Below are 16,832 nucleotides of genomic sequence, written 5' to 3' on the forward strand. Positions count from 1 at the left end.
CATTTGGGTATTAATCTAAAAAATAATAGAAGTTTAAACTATTGGAGGCTGTGTAATCTGACCCAAGTTCTGTGTTTAGAACCTCTACCGTGAGCAAGTAGTAAAGGTTGAAAACATGAGCTTCGGGCCGGAGACCCGATTTGTAGAGGCGCACCAGTCAAGATGCGGAGAGGAGTGGAGCAGGATATACTGAGCAGCAGAGAGGAGAGTAGGCAGTTAAGGCAGAGGTCAAGGAAAGGAAGAGAAGATTAGCTAGAGGAGGAAGCATGAATAGATATCTGGTTCTGACAACAGCCATAACATGAGAGAACACATTCTCTGTCTCTCTTTTTCTTTATTTCTTGCAGTTAACTTTTTCTTCCTGTTCTTGCTCTCCCTCTCTGCCGACACGGGTTTGATGACAACTCTCTCACTATGTTCAGTGACTGGTGTGGGTAGGCTATATGCTACCTGAACTAGTTGTGCAGGGGTTCCCAAACTTTGGGCTGTAACCCCATTTTGATATTTTTAAAAAAATGGCTTGTACCCCACCATGTAAAATAATTGATGTAATCAAAAGGCCAATGTAAAAAATGAAAAGAATTGGAGCTATGACAGTCTATTACAAATCAGTCTGGCAGTACCTCAATCTGAAGGAAGTATGGTTTGATGTGACTGAAATGCATCTGAAAACCTATTGGAAAGAAGATCAGCAAGCAATCATTTTGTATTATATTTTGTGCAAAAAAATGATAATGATTGATGTTTTTTTTCCCCCAGTCTGATTTAGTGTGTGGTCTTGTTCACTCTGTTCTAATGAGTCCTGCACGGCTTGAGGGAAACAGAAGACAAATACGTGTTCCTGAGAGCCTTGTCTTTCAGTGACGGGGTCGTAATATTTTGTAGCTTAACCTCTTGAAGCTAGCGGGCACTATTTTTATGTTTGGAAAAATAACGTTCCCAAAGTAAATGGCCTATTTCTCAGGACCAGATGCTAGAATATGCATGTAATTGACAGATTAGGATAGAAAACACTTAAGTTTCGAAAACTGTCAAAATATTGTCTGAGAGTAGAACAGAACTGATATTGCAGGCGAAACCCTGAGAAAAATCAAACCAGGAAGTGGCTTCTATTTTGAAAACTCCATGTTCCATAGCCTCCCTTTTAAAGGGATATCAACCAGATTCATTTTCCTATCGCTTCCTCAAGGTGTCAACAGTCTTCAGACATAGTTTCAGGCTTTTATTTAGAAAAATTAGTCACATGAGTTTTGCTCGCGCAACAGAGTTTGGATAGGTATAGCTTTTCCCTCTCCCACTGTGAAAGACATTTGCGGTTGATATATTATCGATGATATATTTTAAAAACAACCTGAGGATTGATTATAAAAACATTTGACATGTTTAAGTGGATATTACGGATATTATTTGGAATTTGTCTGCATTGTTGTGACCGCTCTTTCCTGTGGATTTCTGAACACATTGCGCCAAACAAACAGAGGTATTTTGGATATAAAAATAATCTTTATGGAACAAAAGGAACATTTGTTGTGTAACTGGGAGTCTCGTGAGTGAAAACATCCGAAGATCAAAGGTAAACAATTCATTTGATTGCTTTTCTGATTTTCCTGACCAAGCTACCTGATCATACGTGTACTTAGTCTTTTGTCATGTGATCGATAAACTTACACCAACGCTTGGATTGCTTTCGCTGTAAAGCATAATTTCAAAATCTGAGACGACAGGTGGATTTTTGCAATATTGCACTTGTGATTTCATTAATATTTTTAGTAATATTATTTGACTGAGGCGCTATGCTAATTATCCCGCTTAAGGGATGGGTAGGGTCAAGAAGTAAAAACGTTCAAAAGATAGTCACATTTGTAGGAAGAAAACCGAAACTCTGGTTATTACAACCACACCTAGCGGCTACCGGAGGTTCCTAGCGTAACCCTGTTTTTTGGGGGTTGTTTTTTTGCACGATCCCATTTACTAATCAGATCGGGTCACGACACTTTAAAAACGCTGTATTAAGGGGAGGGATCATTATTTCCTGGTTGGCCATGAGTCAAAAGGAAGAACAATCACACAGGGATTCACTGCCTTGTTTGTCAAAGGGAAGGCCTTCGGTCTGTCAACTTAAAACTAGTGATAAAACAACCTCTGAGGTAAACCAACATGATGACCACCAAGCTTATATAGAAGCAGCCCAGAGTGGTTCATGGATGATATGAAACTTCAACACTATTCAGAGCAGTAGGAGCCGACAAGGGAAGGCCTAGACAATATCCATGTAGACAATATCCATGTAGGCACTGCTAAAAAAAAAGAAAGTAGGTAAATGTACAGCCTAACAAATGGCATCACCACCATATTCTGTCGTGACACATTTCTCATGTCAATTAGCCTATATAGGGAAAATAACACACACTGACCTCTGTTGGGAGTCTGGCTTAGACACATACTTCCTTCCGTAAGGTCCACGGCATATCTATATATATTGCTAGCCAGTTGGCACATTCAGTTTGGACATTCATGCATTGATTCAAACATGTAAATATTCAACATACAGATAAGTCTTGGGCCTAGTATAAAATGCAAGATAAACCAGGTGCCACGTTATTTGCCAGTTCCTTCCAGATAAGCAGCACAGCTCGCTCCGTCTGTCGTCTCCCATTGCATGTGGCCTCTGCCTTATCGACCGTGCATACAGTGACAGGGCACAGTTCATTTGTGTATCACCCATGTTCATGCATTCAAACAAGAGGCTTCAATGTTGGATGCAGATTAGGTTACACTACACAAAGGTAACTCAGTGAAAGAGTCAGGCTAAGACATACACAGGCTCGTTCTACCTCCACATTGCTGCTGTGTGTTGCTTGCTGGATGTGATTCAAGCAATTGAAAAGCCGTCTAATAATTACGTCGGCAAATCACACCTGCACACACACTTTATCTTGGCACATTTCTTCGACCCACTGTTTGGCGCCCCAACCCCCCCCAAAGACGTTTAATGCGTTTCAAGCCAAGACATTGAAGCTGCAGGGAAAGCGATCCCTCCATAGGACAGAGCTCAACAACATGGCAGTCAAAAATAAAACTTTTTAAAAAGCCACAACGCCACGTCTGGTTAATATCGAACAGTGTTGAGGCCAGGCCAGGCACCCTCCTGCAATGGAAAATGCACTGGAAGGGAGCATAGGGAAGAAGTGTGTTGGGATTAATGTTGTCATCACAGAGGAGCTGCTGCTGTTCTGAAGCTTATAATGCACAGGCATTCATCAGCACAGTGCACCCCCAGCATTCAACCTGGATCTCAACCAGCCCTTTTCTCCATTTCTTTCTCCACCTCATGTTCGTTGCGTAGGTCTTTTTCGCTCCCCTATTTCCATTTCTCACTCTGCCTCCATTGTCCTTTTCTGGCACTCTTTCATCTCCCGCTTTTTCCCTCTCTCTCGTGCTTTTCCTCGTTGTCCTTTCTCTGCTCTTTCTTCCTACCTTTCTCTCCCACTATCACTCTTTCTCAGCAGCCCAGCACTTAGCCAACAACGAGGCTACACTTCCCTGTTTGAAGTTAAACAGTGGCTTAAGAGGATTCATTGATCTCTGGAGAAGCCGGCTGCGTTTGATGTTCTGTTCTACACTTGATCCAAGCAACGTAGTGCAGGTATTTGTTGATTAAAAAAGGGAGCGAGAGCGCCAGGAGTCTAAAATGTGCTATTGAAACACCAACATTGATGAAAGGGACAAGGAACTCATCAACCAATCAACCATCCAAATGTTATTTATTTAGAAATCTTCTCTTGAAGTGCTTCACAGTGACCCGGCCTACATGAGTCTTCCATCCTCATATAGGCCTGAGCCATGAGTCTACTCTTTTGCCAGAGTGTTTGATCTCCCGTACAGCTTCATTCATTAGGGCTGGTGGGGCTCTGGAGAGGGGCCGACTGGCAAGCAGTCCCAGTTCAACTGGGCACTCTGGAACAGGCCTACATGGAGAACCTCTGGCCCGGGCAGACCGGCTAATTTCAGCTGCTGCCCCAGTTACAACAGTAACAGTTCTGTAGTGTAGACTACAGTACCATCTGCCTGGATCAGACTCCGTGGGCGGCAGGGAGAGAAAGGCAGAGAAATGGTGCATGGCACATAATCCTGTTTTGGTCCAAAAGAGAGTCAGCTGTTTCACTTGGAATGGGTCACAATAATAGAAATAGCCTTTCTCCAGACCTCAGATAAATGAATCAGGCCTGTTACTAGGGGGAAAAAACCTGTTTGGTCAGTAATGAATGACAGGTTTGGACCAGTTCTTGACAAGCTGTCAATTCTTGACAAGCAGGCAAGTTATTGACTAAATAGATGTTTTTAAAAAAATGTACTTAACCATTAGTTAACTAGGCAAGTCAGTTAAGAACAAATTCTTATTTTCAATGACGCCCTACCGGGGAACAGTGTATTAACTGCCTTGTTCAGGGACAGAACAACGATTTTTACCTTGTCAGCTCGGGGATTCGATCTAGCAACCTTTCGGTTACTGGCCCAACACACTAACCACTAGGCTACCTGACTCCCAATGTAATACCTTCTTTACTGATGCAATCTTTCTATCACAATGTGCAATCTGCGTATCCCTCTATAAGCATACTAGGGATAGCACAATTACTGTATAACCGTGTAACCGACGGTTACGGATGAAGACTCATGAAAATATCTGACAACCCTGAATTTACGAACGCCCAGTTCGCACTGACATTTTTTGTTATGTCAGGTGAGTTGAATCAACAAAGTTTGCTGTCACTCAGTCAGAACGCGCACCGGCGGTTCATCGTTTTCCTCTACCCTCGCCCGCTTGTTAGATATTATGGACATTAATAGCTTGACGATCATCCTATGGTCCTCAGACACTTGATCTAAAGATGTACCTTACATGAATAGCCAATCACTGCAAACGGTTCATGATAGTGCTAACAGGAGGCAACAACATTCTAAATGATCAGATCAAAACATGTGAGAAGTGATTGGGTAAAATCATGACACAAAGTGAGTAGATGGAGAAACCGTATATCAGGAAAATTGCCCATATCCATTACGATACTTGTCCTACTACTCGCCATACCTCTAGTAAAGAAGTTGGGTGACCAAGTGTGGATGAGTGCATTGAATGATTGATCTCCATCAATATGACCTTTTTGACTTGGGCTGGCGTCATCGCCTCGCTATTACAGCCGTTAACAGCCATTCGACCCACCGACTAATAAGCTACCATCTCACTAACTATACAGAGGCTTATAAATCAAGTTCCTCTTGGGCCACAGCTATAAACAGTACAGTTCGCAATCATGCAAGGACGGAGAAGGACGACAAGACATGGTCTGCTGTAACCATTTTCTCACAGGGACTAAGAGGCTACAGTACTGTAGCATGGTACAGTACAGTACATGTACACCACAAATGTAACCATTTCCTACAGGGCTAACTTCAGTTGAACATGAGGCGGATGCTAGTTAACCTATCAACCACCAAGCAGACTATTGGCCATAGATTACACCTCTACATTCGACTGTTATCAAACACAAAATGACCCCCTGCTGCCGACCAGTGGGGCTTGACACTACACAGAGTCAAGGTGACAGTAATCAATAGGCTTTAGATATTGAATCGATAAATAGTCATTGTGGTGTTTATATAAAGAGGCTTACACAGATAGCCTTCCACTTCAAGTCACAGTGACCATTGATTTACCTTTATCCCACAAGTCAAATGATCATACAAATAGACATCCTTATTTCTAAATGGAGAATCAGTGCTATATTTCAAAGAAACACACCGAATGGTCTACTAGAAGAACAGATAATGCAAAAACGTGGGATGGGGTCAGTTTGCAATTAGGTGGTTTGGCTCTTGAAAGCATTTTTAAACCTCCTGCGACACTAGGTTTTCTGAAAGAACTCGGCCTACACCGCAAAGGTTTTTATGCGACAGCAGTATAGCATAAGCACAGGTTCTCCTTGCAATATGTCTACCCTGGGTTTGGTTATTAGCAGAGAGCTTAACCCCGACACTGTGTGTTGATTGAAGAGTGTGTCGGCGTGTATTAAGAGTGTGTAGGTAGGCCCACATTTGCATTCGAGTGGTGACATCCTCTTCCTCTTGGTGATCTTACAGATCCATGACGATCAGTTTTCACTACCTGAGAACAGTAGACTGATTTTTCTGCTGGTGTGTTCATGCAAAACATGAGTAAAACCTGACAAGCGTCAACAAGAGCCGTATCCCACCCTGTTCTCCTGGCGGACAAAAGATAGTGCACAATTGACATGTTGGCCGATCAAACACAGGGTAGGAAGCTCTTCTGCATCACTCAAACCAGCGTCATGTTTCCTCTCAGAGAGGGGAGAGCGTAGTTTTATCTCGGCCCTGATTGTGTTGATCCCCTTTACAAACAGCTGCACGCACCACAAGCAGTGGCAGAAATGAAAGACTTAGCAACCGGGAGTCTTGAATCAGACCTCTTTAGGTGAGCTATCACAGAAACTAGAAAGTCCCCCTTTCCAGGACATGCTGCATATTCCATATGCTTGACAAAGCTAAAGTTAGACCAGTAACCAAGCAAGGCTATCTAGGATTATATCATCTTTGCCCGATTCAGTTTGGTCTTTTCCAAAAATCCTTTCTTCCCCCATTTAGTTTTTCTAAGTTTCCATTTCCCCCATTTTTAGTTTATTTTTGCACTCAAAAATCACATTTATAAATAGAAGAAAAATGAACAAAATCAGATGTTCTGGGTCTACAACAATGCTTAAACCACATCAGGAGACAACGTTTGAGTAGGGATGTGACAAATAACATTTAAGAAAATGGACCAGTTCTCCATTAAAAAGATAAAAACACATCATACAATTGCATGTAAAATCCTATTGTGTGGTATGACCGCTAGGGGGAATGACATCATACCGCAATTATATAGTAGACAACATCTGGAATCTGCATTGGGCAAGCGAAATCTTGTCACAGACATCCGTTGATTCATGTTAACCATAGCGTTCCTTCCATTTATTATGTGCATTAGCGACTCAAAAACAGTAAATAAACCTAGCCAGGTGATCAGTTATTCTCCCTTCATTCACTCTTTCCTCAGTTACTGGTCTCGTAATTTAGATCCAACCACTCATTAATTGAATCAGATGGCTCTTTCATCACAAAATCCACTGACATTGCCAACTACTTTAATTACTTTTTTCATTGGCAAGATAAGCCAACTTAGGCAAACTCAGCAACAAACACTGACACTACACATCCAAGTATATCTGAGCAAATTATGAAAGTCAAGAAATGTACTTTTGAATTCCGTAAAGTCAGTGTGGAAGATGTGAAAAAAGTATTGTTGTCTATCAACAATGACAAGCCACCAGGGTCTGACAATAGATTGAAATTACTGAGAATAATAGCGGACGATACTGCCACATCTTCAATTTAAGCCTACTAAAAAGTGAGTCCTTCCACTACCCAAGACTAGTAAAGCCCCCTTTACTGGCTCAAATTGCTGATCAATCAGCCTGTTACCAACCCTTAGTAAACTTCTGGAAAAACATTGATTGACCAGATACAATGCTATTTTACAGTAAACAAATTGCCAACAGACTCTCAGCACGATTTCAGGGAAGGACACTCAACAAAGCACAACACTTAGCCAATCATCAGTCATTTGTGTGAGAGAAATTGAAGATAAAACGATTGTGGGAGCTGTCTTCTTAGACTTTAGTGCAAATTTTGACATTATTGATCATAGTCTGCTGCTGGAAAAACTTGGGTGTAAAGCCATAACACCACCTGCTATAATGTGGATAAAGAGTTACTTGTCTAACAGAACACAGATGGTGTTATTTAATGAAAGCCTCTCAAACATCATCCAGGTAGAATCTGGAATTCCCCAGAGTAGCTGTTTAGGCCCCTTCCTATTTTTACTAATGACATGACACTCAGCACTATAAACGTCAGCTACTAAAGTGCCTGAAAGATGGGGAGAAGTCTATCCATAATAAAGCGCTGCTCTGCCTTAACAACAACACTACTAACAAGGTAGGTCCTACAGGCCCTAGTTTTGTTGCAACTAGACTACTGTTCCGTAGTGTGGTCAGGTGCACATGCATACGCACACATTGTGATATTGTTGTATGGTGGTTTTGAACATTTTGTGTGGTGGTGTAGGGATGTTATATGATGTACTGTTTCATCTTTAGCTCATTCAGCACAAACATAGATCACTGTTGTATCTTTTATTTTATATGTTATGTGGGTGCTTTGGTGTGTTTGGACCCCAGGAAGAATGGGGATCCCTAATAAAGACAAATCTACACCAGGGGTTCCCAAACTTTTTTGGGTTCCCAAACATTTTGATATGTGAAAATTCTCACGACCACCAACCAAAAAAAAAAAAAAAAAAAAAAAACATAATTTGCAAAACATTAACATTATTTCTGATTGTATTCTCAACTCACCATCATATACTTTTAATGTGGTGCTATGAAAGTAAATGGCAAATTAGTCTGACAATGTATCTTACCTCACGACCACTAATGAGATATGGGTGTGCTTTAAAAAAAAATTTAAACAAAAAAAGAAAACTTAATTCCCCCCGTATAATTTTCCCCTAATCCGACCAACCTCCCCTAACTTGAATAAACTAAATGAACAACAACACTTAGGCTTCTATTTCAAACTTATAGATAATTTGTCCTTTGTTTTTATTCCCATCCTTCCGCTACCCTCAACCCCTCCCATCTATCTATCTCTGAAGCCCACCCAGTTTTGATTTCTATTTGCCATAGTTTAATCAACTGTGCCGTTTCAAAAGATCTGAACCTATATACATTTCACACACACAGTATATTTTTTACATTTGTTATCTTGTTATTTTTAGTCCCACCCTTCAGCTACCCTCAACCCTCCATCTCTGAACACCATGCAGTTTTGATTTCTATTTGCAATATATTTTTCAGAGATGGGTGTAATTGATGCATGATGCGCCAGAGCTTCTCAAAGTTATGGGGTTTGGTCGACAGTGCACACCATCTCTCCTGTCACATAGAACATGAATCGATATTTGTTTTTAATGCAGAAGAGAGCACTGAAATCGCGTACCATGAGTTTTAAAGCGCAGAGGGAGATGGCACAGTATTCCCTTTGAGTCAGTAGCCAAAACCCCTCCATAGATACACATGAATGTGTTGTCTACAGCATTTGGTCACGACAGCTCGATCTACTGCTCGATGACTGGCATTTCAACAGTCAGGATCACAGTCAAAACGATTTCGCTGATTCGGTCACGCATCTGTAGATTTTTTTTGTATTTCCCCTGCATGCTTGCGTTCAGTTCATTCAGTTCCCAAATATGTCTGTTACATAGGCAAGGAGACACATTTTCTTTTCATTAGACAGAAAGTCTGTTTTTTTACTTCCATTGCGAATGACAATAGTCCCGCTCTCAATGTAAAAGATCTTACAATCCCCCTCGAAAACCACCAAGCCTCAGTGTGAAATAGAACATTGTCATGGTCTGATCCCATATCTCCACATAGTTTTGTGAACAGGAGTGCGCAATGTAGTTTGCGATCAAAGTTACCTGCAGCATATTCCAAGATGGCGTAGCAGTGGGATGTCTGTTTTGATTGTCTTGTCCCGTCTGCTTATATATTGTTTTTCTTCGTATATATATTTTTTTAGATTTTGAATCTCAATTTCCATCTACAGACTGAACATACTCTCCTGCAACCCGCCAATGTGGTATGGATCTGCTATTTTTTTTATACTTTAGAACCGGAACCCCCTTCAGAAGCTAGCCAGCTAACTAGCTACTAGTCAATTAGCCACTGATAGAGGTCATCACCGATAACACGGACATCTGCCAGCCACAGCCCGGTCAATTCCTGCCAGTCTGCACAGCACGAAATTAACCCAGAGCATATCGGACTGCTTTTCTCTACCACGTCTTTGGATTCCTACCGCAAGCTCTGAACCTTTACTCCGGATCATCGCAGCTAGCTAGCTGCTATCCGACTGGCTACTCCTGGCTAACGTCTTGGTCCCGATGCAAGCACCAGTTAGCCTTGAGGTAGCCTCAAGCCAGGCCCATTTCCCGGCTGGCCAAAGAGATCCATCAGACAATTCCTGGGCTTCAATACCTCTTGACAATCAGCCTGGACCCTTTGCTGCCGACACGGAGCCTCGCCAATCAATCACTACTGGTCTGCCGAAGTAACCGTCCAAGGGAGTTTCAACAGGCTCTCCCGTTGCGACGTCCCTGAGGCCCATCTGCTAGCAACTCACTGGACCATATGATCACTCGGCTACACATGCCTCTCCCGAATGTCAATATGCCTTGTCTATTGCTGTTTTGGTTAGTGATTGTCTTATTTCACTGTAGAGCCTCCAGCCCTGCTCAATATGCCTTAGCTAGCCGTTTTGTTCCACCCCCTACACATGCAGTGACCTCACCTGGCTTAAATGGTAACTCTAGAGAACAAAAACCTCTCTCCGTCACTAAATGCCTAGGCTTACCTCCACTCTACTCACATCCTACCATACGCTTGTTTGTACACTATGCCTTGAATCTATTGTTCCGCGCCAAGAAATCTGCTCCTTTTCCTCTCTGTTCCGAACGTACTAGACGACCAGTTCTTTTAGCCTTGAGCCGTACACTTATCCTACTCCTCCTTTGTTCCTCTGCTGATTTAGAGGTTAACCCTGGCCCTGCAGCCCCCAGCATTACTCCCGTTCCACAGGCGCTCTCATTTGTTGACTTCTGTAACCGTAAAAGCATTGGTTTCGTGCATGTTAACATTAGAAGTTTGTTTTATTCACTGCTTTAGCACACTCTGCCAACCCGGATGTCCTAGCCATGTCTGAATCCTAGGTTAGGAAGGCCACCAAAAACCCTGAAGTTTCCATCCCTAACTATAAAATGTTCTAACAAGACAGCATTACCAAAGGGGGCGGAGTTGCAATCTACTGCAGAGATAGTCTGCAGAGTTCTGTCATACTATCCAGGTCTGTTTCCAAATAATTCAAGCTTCTACTTTTAAAAATCCACCTTTCCAGAAACAAGTCTCTCACCGTTGCCACTTGTTATAGACCCCCCTCAGCCCCCAGCTGTGCCCTGGACACCATATGTGAATTGGTCGCCCCCCATCTATCTTCAGAGTTCGTACTGTTAGGTGACCTAAACTGAAATGAAGGGGCGACCAAATGAAGGGATACACAAAAAATGTAGACAAGCTACATTGCTTGCCAAATCACAACAGCTACAGTGGGGCAAAAAAGTAGTTAGTCAGCCACCAATTGTGCAAGTTCTCCCACTTAAAAAGATGAGAGGCCTGTAATTTTCATCATAGGATTAACCTCAAGGTACACTTCAACTATAACAGACAAAATGAGAAAAAAATCCAGAAAATCACATTGTAGGATTTTTAATGAATTTATTTGAAAATTATGGTGGAAAATAAGTATTTGGTCACCTACAAACAAGCAAGATTTCTGGCTTTCACAGACCTGTAACTTCTTCTTTATGAGGCTCCTCTGTCCTCCACTCGTTACCTGTATTACTGGCACCTGTTTGAACTTGTTATCAGTATAAAAGACACCTGTCCACAACCTCAAACAGTAACACTCCAAACTCCACTATGGCCAAGACCAAAGAACTGTCAAAAGACACCAGAAACAAAATTGTAGACCTGCACCAGGCTGGGAAGACTGAATCTGCAATAGATAAGCAGCTTGGTTTGAAGAAATCAACTGTGGGAGCAATTATTAGGAAATGGAAGACATACAAGACGACTGATAATCTCCCTCGATCTGGGGCTCCACGCAAGATCTCGCACGGTGGGGTCAAAATGATCACAAGAACGGTGAGCAAAAATCCCAGATACCACACGGGGGGACCTAGTGTATGACCTGCAGAAAGCTGGGACCAAAGTAACAAAGCCTACCTTCAGTAACACACTACGCCGCCAGGGACTCAAATCCTGCAGTGCCAGACGTGTCCCCCTGCTTAAGCCAGTACATGTCCAGGCCCGTATGAAGTTTGCTAGAGAGCATTTGGATGATCCAGAAGAAGATTGGGAGAATGTCATATGGTCAGACGAAACCAAAATATAACTTTTTGGTAGAAACTCTACTCGTCGTGTTTGGAGGACAAAGAATGCTGAGTTGCATCCAAAGAACACCATACCTACTGTGAAGCATGAGGGTGGAAACATCATGCTTTGGGGCTGTTTTTCTGCAAAGGGACCAGGATGACTGATCCGTGTAAAGGAAAGAATGAATGGGGCCATGTATCGTGAGATTTTGAGTGAAAACCTCCTTCCATCAGCAAGTGCATTGAAGATGAAATGTGACTGGGTCTTTTCAGCATGACAATGATTCCAAACACACCGCCCGGGCAACGAAGAAGTGGCTTCGTAAGAAGCATTTCGAGGTCCTGGAGTCTCCAGATCTCAACCCCATAGAAAATCTTTGGAGGGAGTTGAAAGTCCGTGTTGCTCAGCAACAGCCCCAAAACATCACTGCTCTAGAGGAGATCTGCATGGAGTAATGGGCCAAAATACCATCAACAGTATGTGAAAACCTTGTGAAGACTTACAGAAAACATTTGACCTCTGTCATTGCCAACAAAGGGTATATAACAAAGTATTGGGATAAACTTTTGTTATTGACCAAATACGTATTTTCCACCATAATTTGCAAATAAATTCATTAAAAATCCTACAATGTGATTTTCTGGATTTTTTTTCTCATTTTGTCTGTTATAGTTGTACCTATGATGAAAATTACAGGCCTCTCATCTTTTTAAGTGGGAGAACTTGCACAATTGGTGTCTGACTAAATACTTTTTTGCCCCACTGTGTATCACAAATTCAAAATGGACTGGTTGATTAAAGTAGGGTATATATTTATCTACCTCTACCACTCCAGTATCCTTGCACATTGTAAATATGGTATTTGCACTGACCCCAGAACTGTATATATAAAAAATACAAATATAAAAACACACACACACACTAACCCTACATATATGTACATGGCTACGTCAATTACCTCATACCCCTGCACATCGACACCGCACTGGTATATTTAGAAAATGAATTCATTTCCTAATAACTTCAATACAACAGATTTCCTACCAAGTTCAACAAATACTTAAATATTGTTGAATTCTGTTTTAATGTCTGGATTCTGTTAACACTGATTTTATGAGGCCCTAGCTATGCAGACTAGGCTATAGAGAATCCCTGGATTGCATTGTTACAGGAAGGATCTGGGAAAGGTAGGCACTTAGATAACAAATGTCCAAAAAACGCTTCTTTATCATACAATGCCACCATTGTTCAGAGTCACGATGTTATCCAGAGCCATGTTGTACAGAGCACAGATCAAGGTCAAGCCCAGTAGGTTGCTTATCATCTCTGTATGACTTATCGTAGCCACACATGGCTTTAACCAGCAAATCGGGAATGTTGACTATTGTAAACAGGAAAATATAAACATGGGCGGTCTACACTGCAATGCTTTTCTTACCTTGTCATTTATGACCTAGGCCCCTGGATCCCAGCTGATGGCAAGTGAGAGACCCAACAGCAGCACAGGTGCTTATCTGGAGAAGGGAATAAGCAGATTCGCTGTGTTAAGTAGAGATGCACTTACAGTTAATCTTGTCAATTTAAGCGTTAAGACTAAATGACCTGTTATTGGCCCATTACCCATATCTTATTAGTAGGGTTTTTACATTTTTGAGGCCCCCCTGTTGGCCATAGTGACAAAATGTTGCTTTTTTAAAGCGACTTTCATGCAATTCTACACAGTTTGTCATGCAGTGGAGAGAAAAATGTACCGTTTTAAAGCTCATTCCCTGCAATTCTACAGTTTATGCTATCTGAGTGACTCAAACATTAAAACAAAATCAACGGGGGCCCCATGCCATGAATTTTTGATTCTCCCTGGCTGTCTAGCTTTTCTTTTAGGGATTGCTAGTTCTCAAAGATGGTCTCATAAAAATATATAGGTCCATTATCTTTTCTACATATCTGGTTTTAGTCATTGAAGTTTACAATTGAGTTGTTTTTTCTATGCAGAAAAAAAACTCTGATTAGGCAGGATTATCTGAGCCAAGTTATCTTTATCTACTTAAACCAATATGGAGAAAGATAAGGGAGTCTGATGTAAGGCTTTTGAAAAAGAGCTCATAGTAACACTAGGTGTCCAGGATTTCACCATCCCCCACTCTGATTTCACCATCCCCCACTCTGATTTCACCATCCCCCACTCTGATTTCACCATCCCCCACTCTGTTGCTGGGGCGGCAGGTAGCCTGGTGGTTAGAACGTTGGGCCAGTAACCGAAAGGTTGCTGGATCAAATCCCCGAGCTGACAAGGTAAAAATGTGTCGTTCTGCCCCTGAACAAGGCAGTTAACCCACTGTTCCCTGGTAGGCCGTCATTGTAAATAAGAATTTGTTCTTAACTGAAAGCTCTGAGGCAGTGCATAGGTCTACATTTCATTTGGTGTCATTTGCATATTGACTTTTGTGACCCCCCCCCCATATATTGAAATTCTACAATAAACTTAAAACATACAAAATAACCTATATCTTGGGTAACAATTACATTTATAAAACAGAAAGGTAAGCTGTGTTTACAATTTGATTCAATAGTCAATGTAACCTAATAAGCTATCTTTAATGCATGCAAGCTAAATAGAAATGTAACTAGCCCATTATTGTATTGTTGTAAGGACATGCCTGAATAGAGTATTGATGAATGAAACATTTGTGAGACGTCAGATGGATGACAATAGCTCTATTATTATGACTAAGGCAGGGAGCGGGACGAGAAATATGCATGACATCGTAGGCAAACAACTGGATTGCGGCATTATTTTAACTTGTCGCAAAGAAATATATCCTGTTTGACAAAGAACCTCTAGTTCTTTTATTCTGAATAAAGCATATTGCAGTATGATAATCCTCCACTGTTGTTGTGGGCAAATTAATTATACTATCCTATTCCATTATGGTAGAAAAACTAGGCTTTTTTTAGGCTACATATGTTGTTTGTCATCTCAAAAAACATTGCTAGATTAGCTGTATGTTTTGTCAAGATTGGGGCTAAAGGATGCTTTATCCTAAACTACATTATGAAAATATATCCAAACACCTCTTGGAAAGCCACAGGAATAAAGTAGCATTAAAATACACAGCCTAGTGTAGACTAGAGTGTAGCCAGTTAGGCCCGTACTGTGGATAGACACTACACAGTGTAGAACATCCACACAGGATGAGGCTCAACAGTACACAGGGATATTTCTGCCATTGAAAGTATATATTTTGGGGGGTGGAAAAACCCTTTCAGTGTAAACTTAAAGCAGATATTAAGTATGTAGAAGATATAGTGGACCTAGATATTTGTAAATAATATAATCGTTAAGAACTAACAATCACCAAAATAAAGAATTGAAAAATTCCCATAACAATTTAGCAGAATTGATTTTTAGAAACATAACAGCATTAAGCCATTGCAAAATGCATTGAGTTGCAGAAAATTAGCTTTAAAACTGCTCAATTTTCTCAGCTACATGGATAAGTCTGTAGAATTTAAGGAAATTGGCACAACAAAAAATGGGGGGCTTTAAAATGTTCGCTAAAATACAGGTGTGCCAAAGGACCGACCGCACCCATTGCCACACCCCCTCCTACGCCCACTCCCTAAGCCCCTTTTTGATGCAGAAAAAACCCTGGGATGATAATGATCATTCCTCTTGGCCCAGCGTAGCATGCCCTACATCAGGCCAGTATTGTCTGCCTGTTCATGTCATTGCGGCCCGTGGCCTTGCCAGCTGATCTGACACAAACCCAAATCAGCCCTTGGCTCATCCCCACCCCCCGACTGTCCCTGTGCCGATACAGCACAATGGACCTACAGTGCAGCCCAACGCAGTGTGTGTATGTATGCGAGGGGTTTTAATTGCACACAGGCCCTGACTCTCACAGTCAGCTGAGCACACTATTGGGCTGCATCATCGCCACTTATTACATTCTGCTCCACTTCCTGCGGAGAGCCTTTATGTCCGTCATGTATTAAGGATTTACTGTGGCCACACACACGCAGCATCCATTTATAGGCCTACAGAATACACACACAGTGCATATATATGCAAAAACACAAGAACTCACGTATGCACCACTCGTAGGTGCACACTCACAAGTACAATGGGGTTACTGGAGTACTCTCCCTCTGGTGTGCTGTGAAGTGAATAAGAGCCTGTCTGCCTGACCTGCACCTAGCAGACACCATCACATACACAGGGCAGATCATTAGAAAGACTGGAGCAGTGGAGGACACAGTGTGGTGAGGGGCAGAGCAGGAGATAGCCAACCATTACAATGGACGCAGTGTGTACCGCATAGGCCTGTCTGTGTCATTCCTGGCACGTGTTTCGGCTACATGTAATATTGTGGTGTGCTTATGCATAAATATGCTCCTAGACTCTCTGTGTAGGCACTCCATATAAAATAAGGATGTGGGTTTGTGAATATGTAACTGCCATGCAGTAGTAGTGAAAAGGGGAGGAAGGGAGAGAGGGAGTGAGTGAGACAGATGTTCTCTAAAGTGGGTCACAGAGGCAGGCAAATTAGTAGGGAGAGGCATAGTGCACAGATGTGAGTTCAATTTGACAGACTGGCATGTCAAATGTTTCACAAACTGACACCTCCCAACAAATATTAGGGTTATATTATAAAGTCAACAAAATCTTGCGAATCGCCTACCAAGAATGGGTTTTTGGCTGATATTAAACGGGCTACTGGC

At 41.8% G+C, this 16,832-nt stretch overlaps 1 protein-coding gene across 3 annotated transcripts in view; it reads right to left on the bottom strand.

Moving 5' to 3' along the window:
* The window catches only part of LOC118385494 (erbin-like), a 117,234-nt gene that overhangs the window by 81,955 nt on the left and 18,447 nt on the right, over positions 1 to 16,832 (bottom strand). For all 3 annotated transcript variants that reach the window (XM_035772677.2, XM_035772675.2, XM_035772679.2), the window contains exon 2: positions 13,549 to 13,624. The gene's annotated coding sequence lies outside the window, so the exon portion shown is untranslated. The remainder of the gene's footprint in view (positions 1 to 13,548; positions 13,625 to 16,832) is intronic.

The sequence above is a fragment of the Oncorhynchus keta genome, chromosome 6 (assembly GCF_023373465.1).
Source record: "Oncorhynchus keta strain PuntledgeMale-10-30-2019 chromosome 6, Oket_V2, whole genome shotgun sequence".
NCBI classification, from domain to species: domain Eukaryota; kingdom Metazoa; phylum Chordata; class Actinopteri; order Salmoniformes; family Salmonidae; genus Oncorhynchus; species Oncorhynchus keta.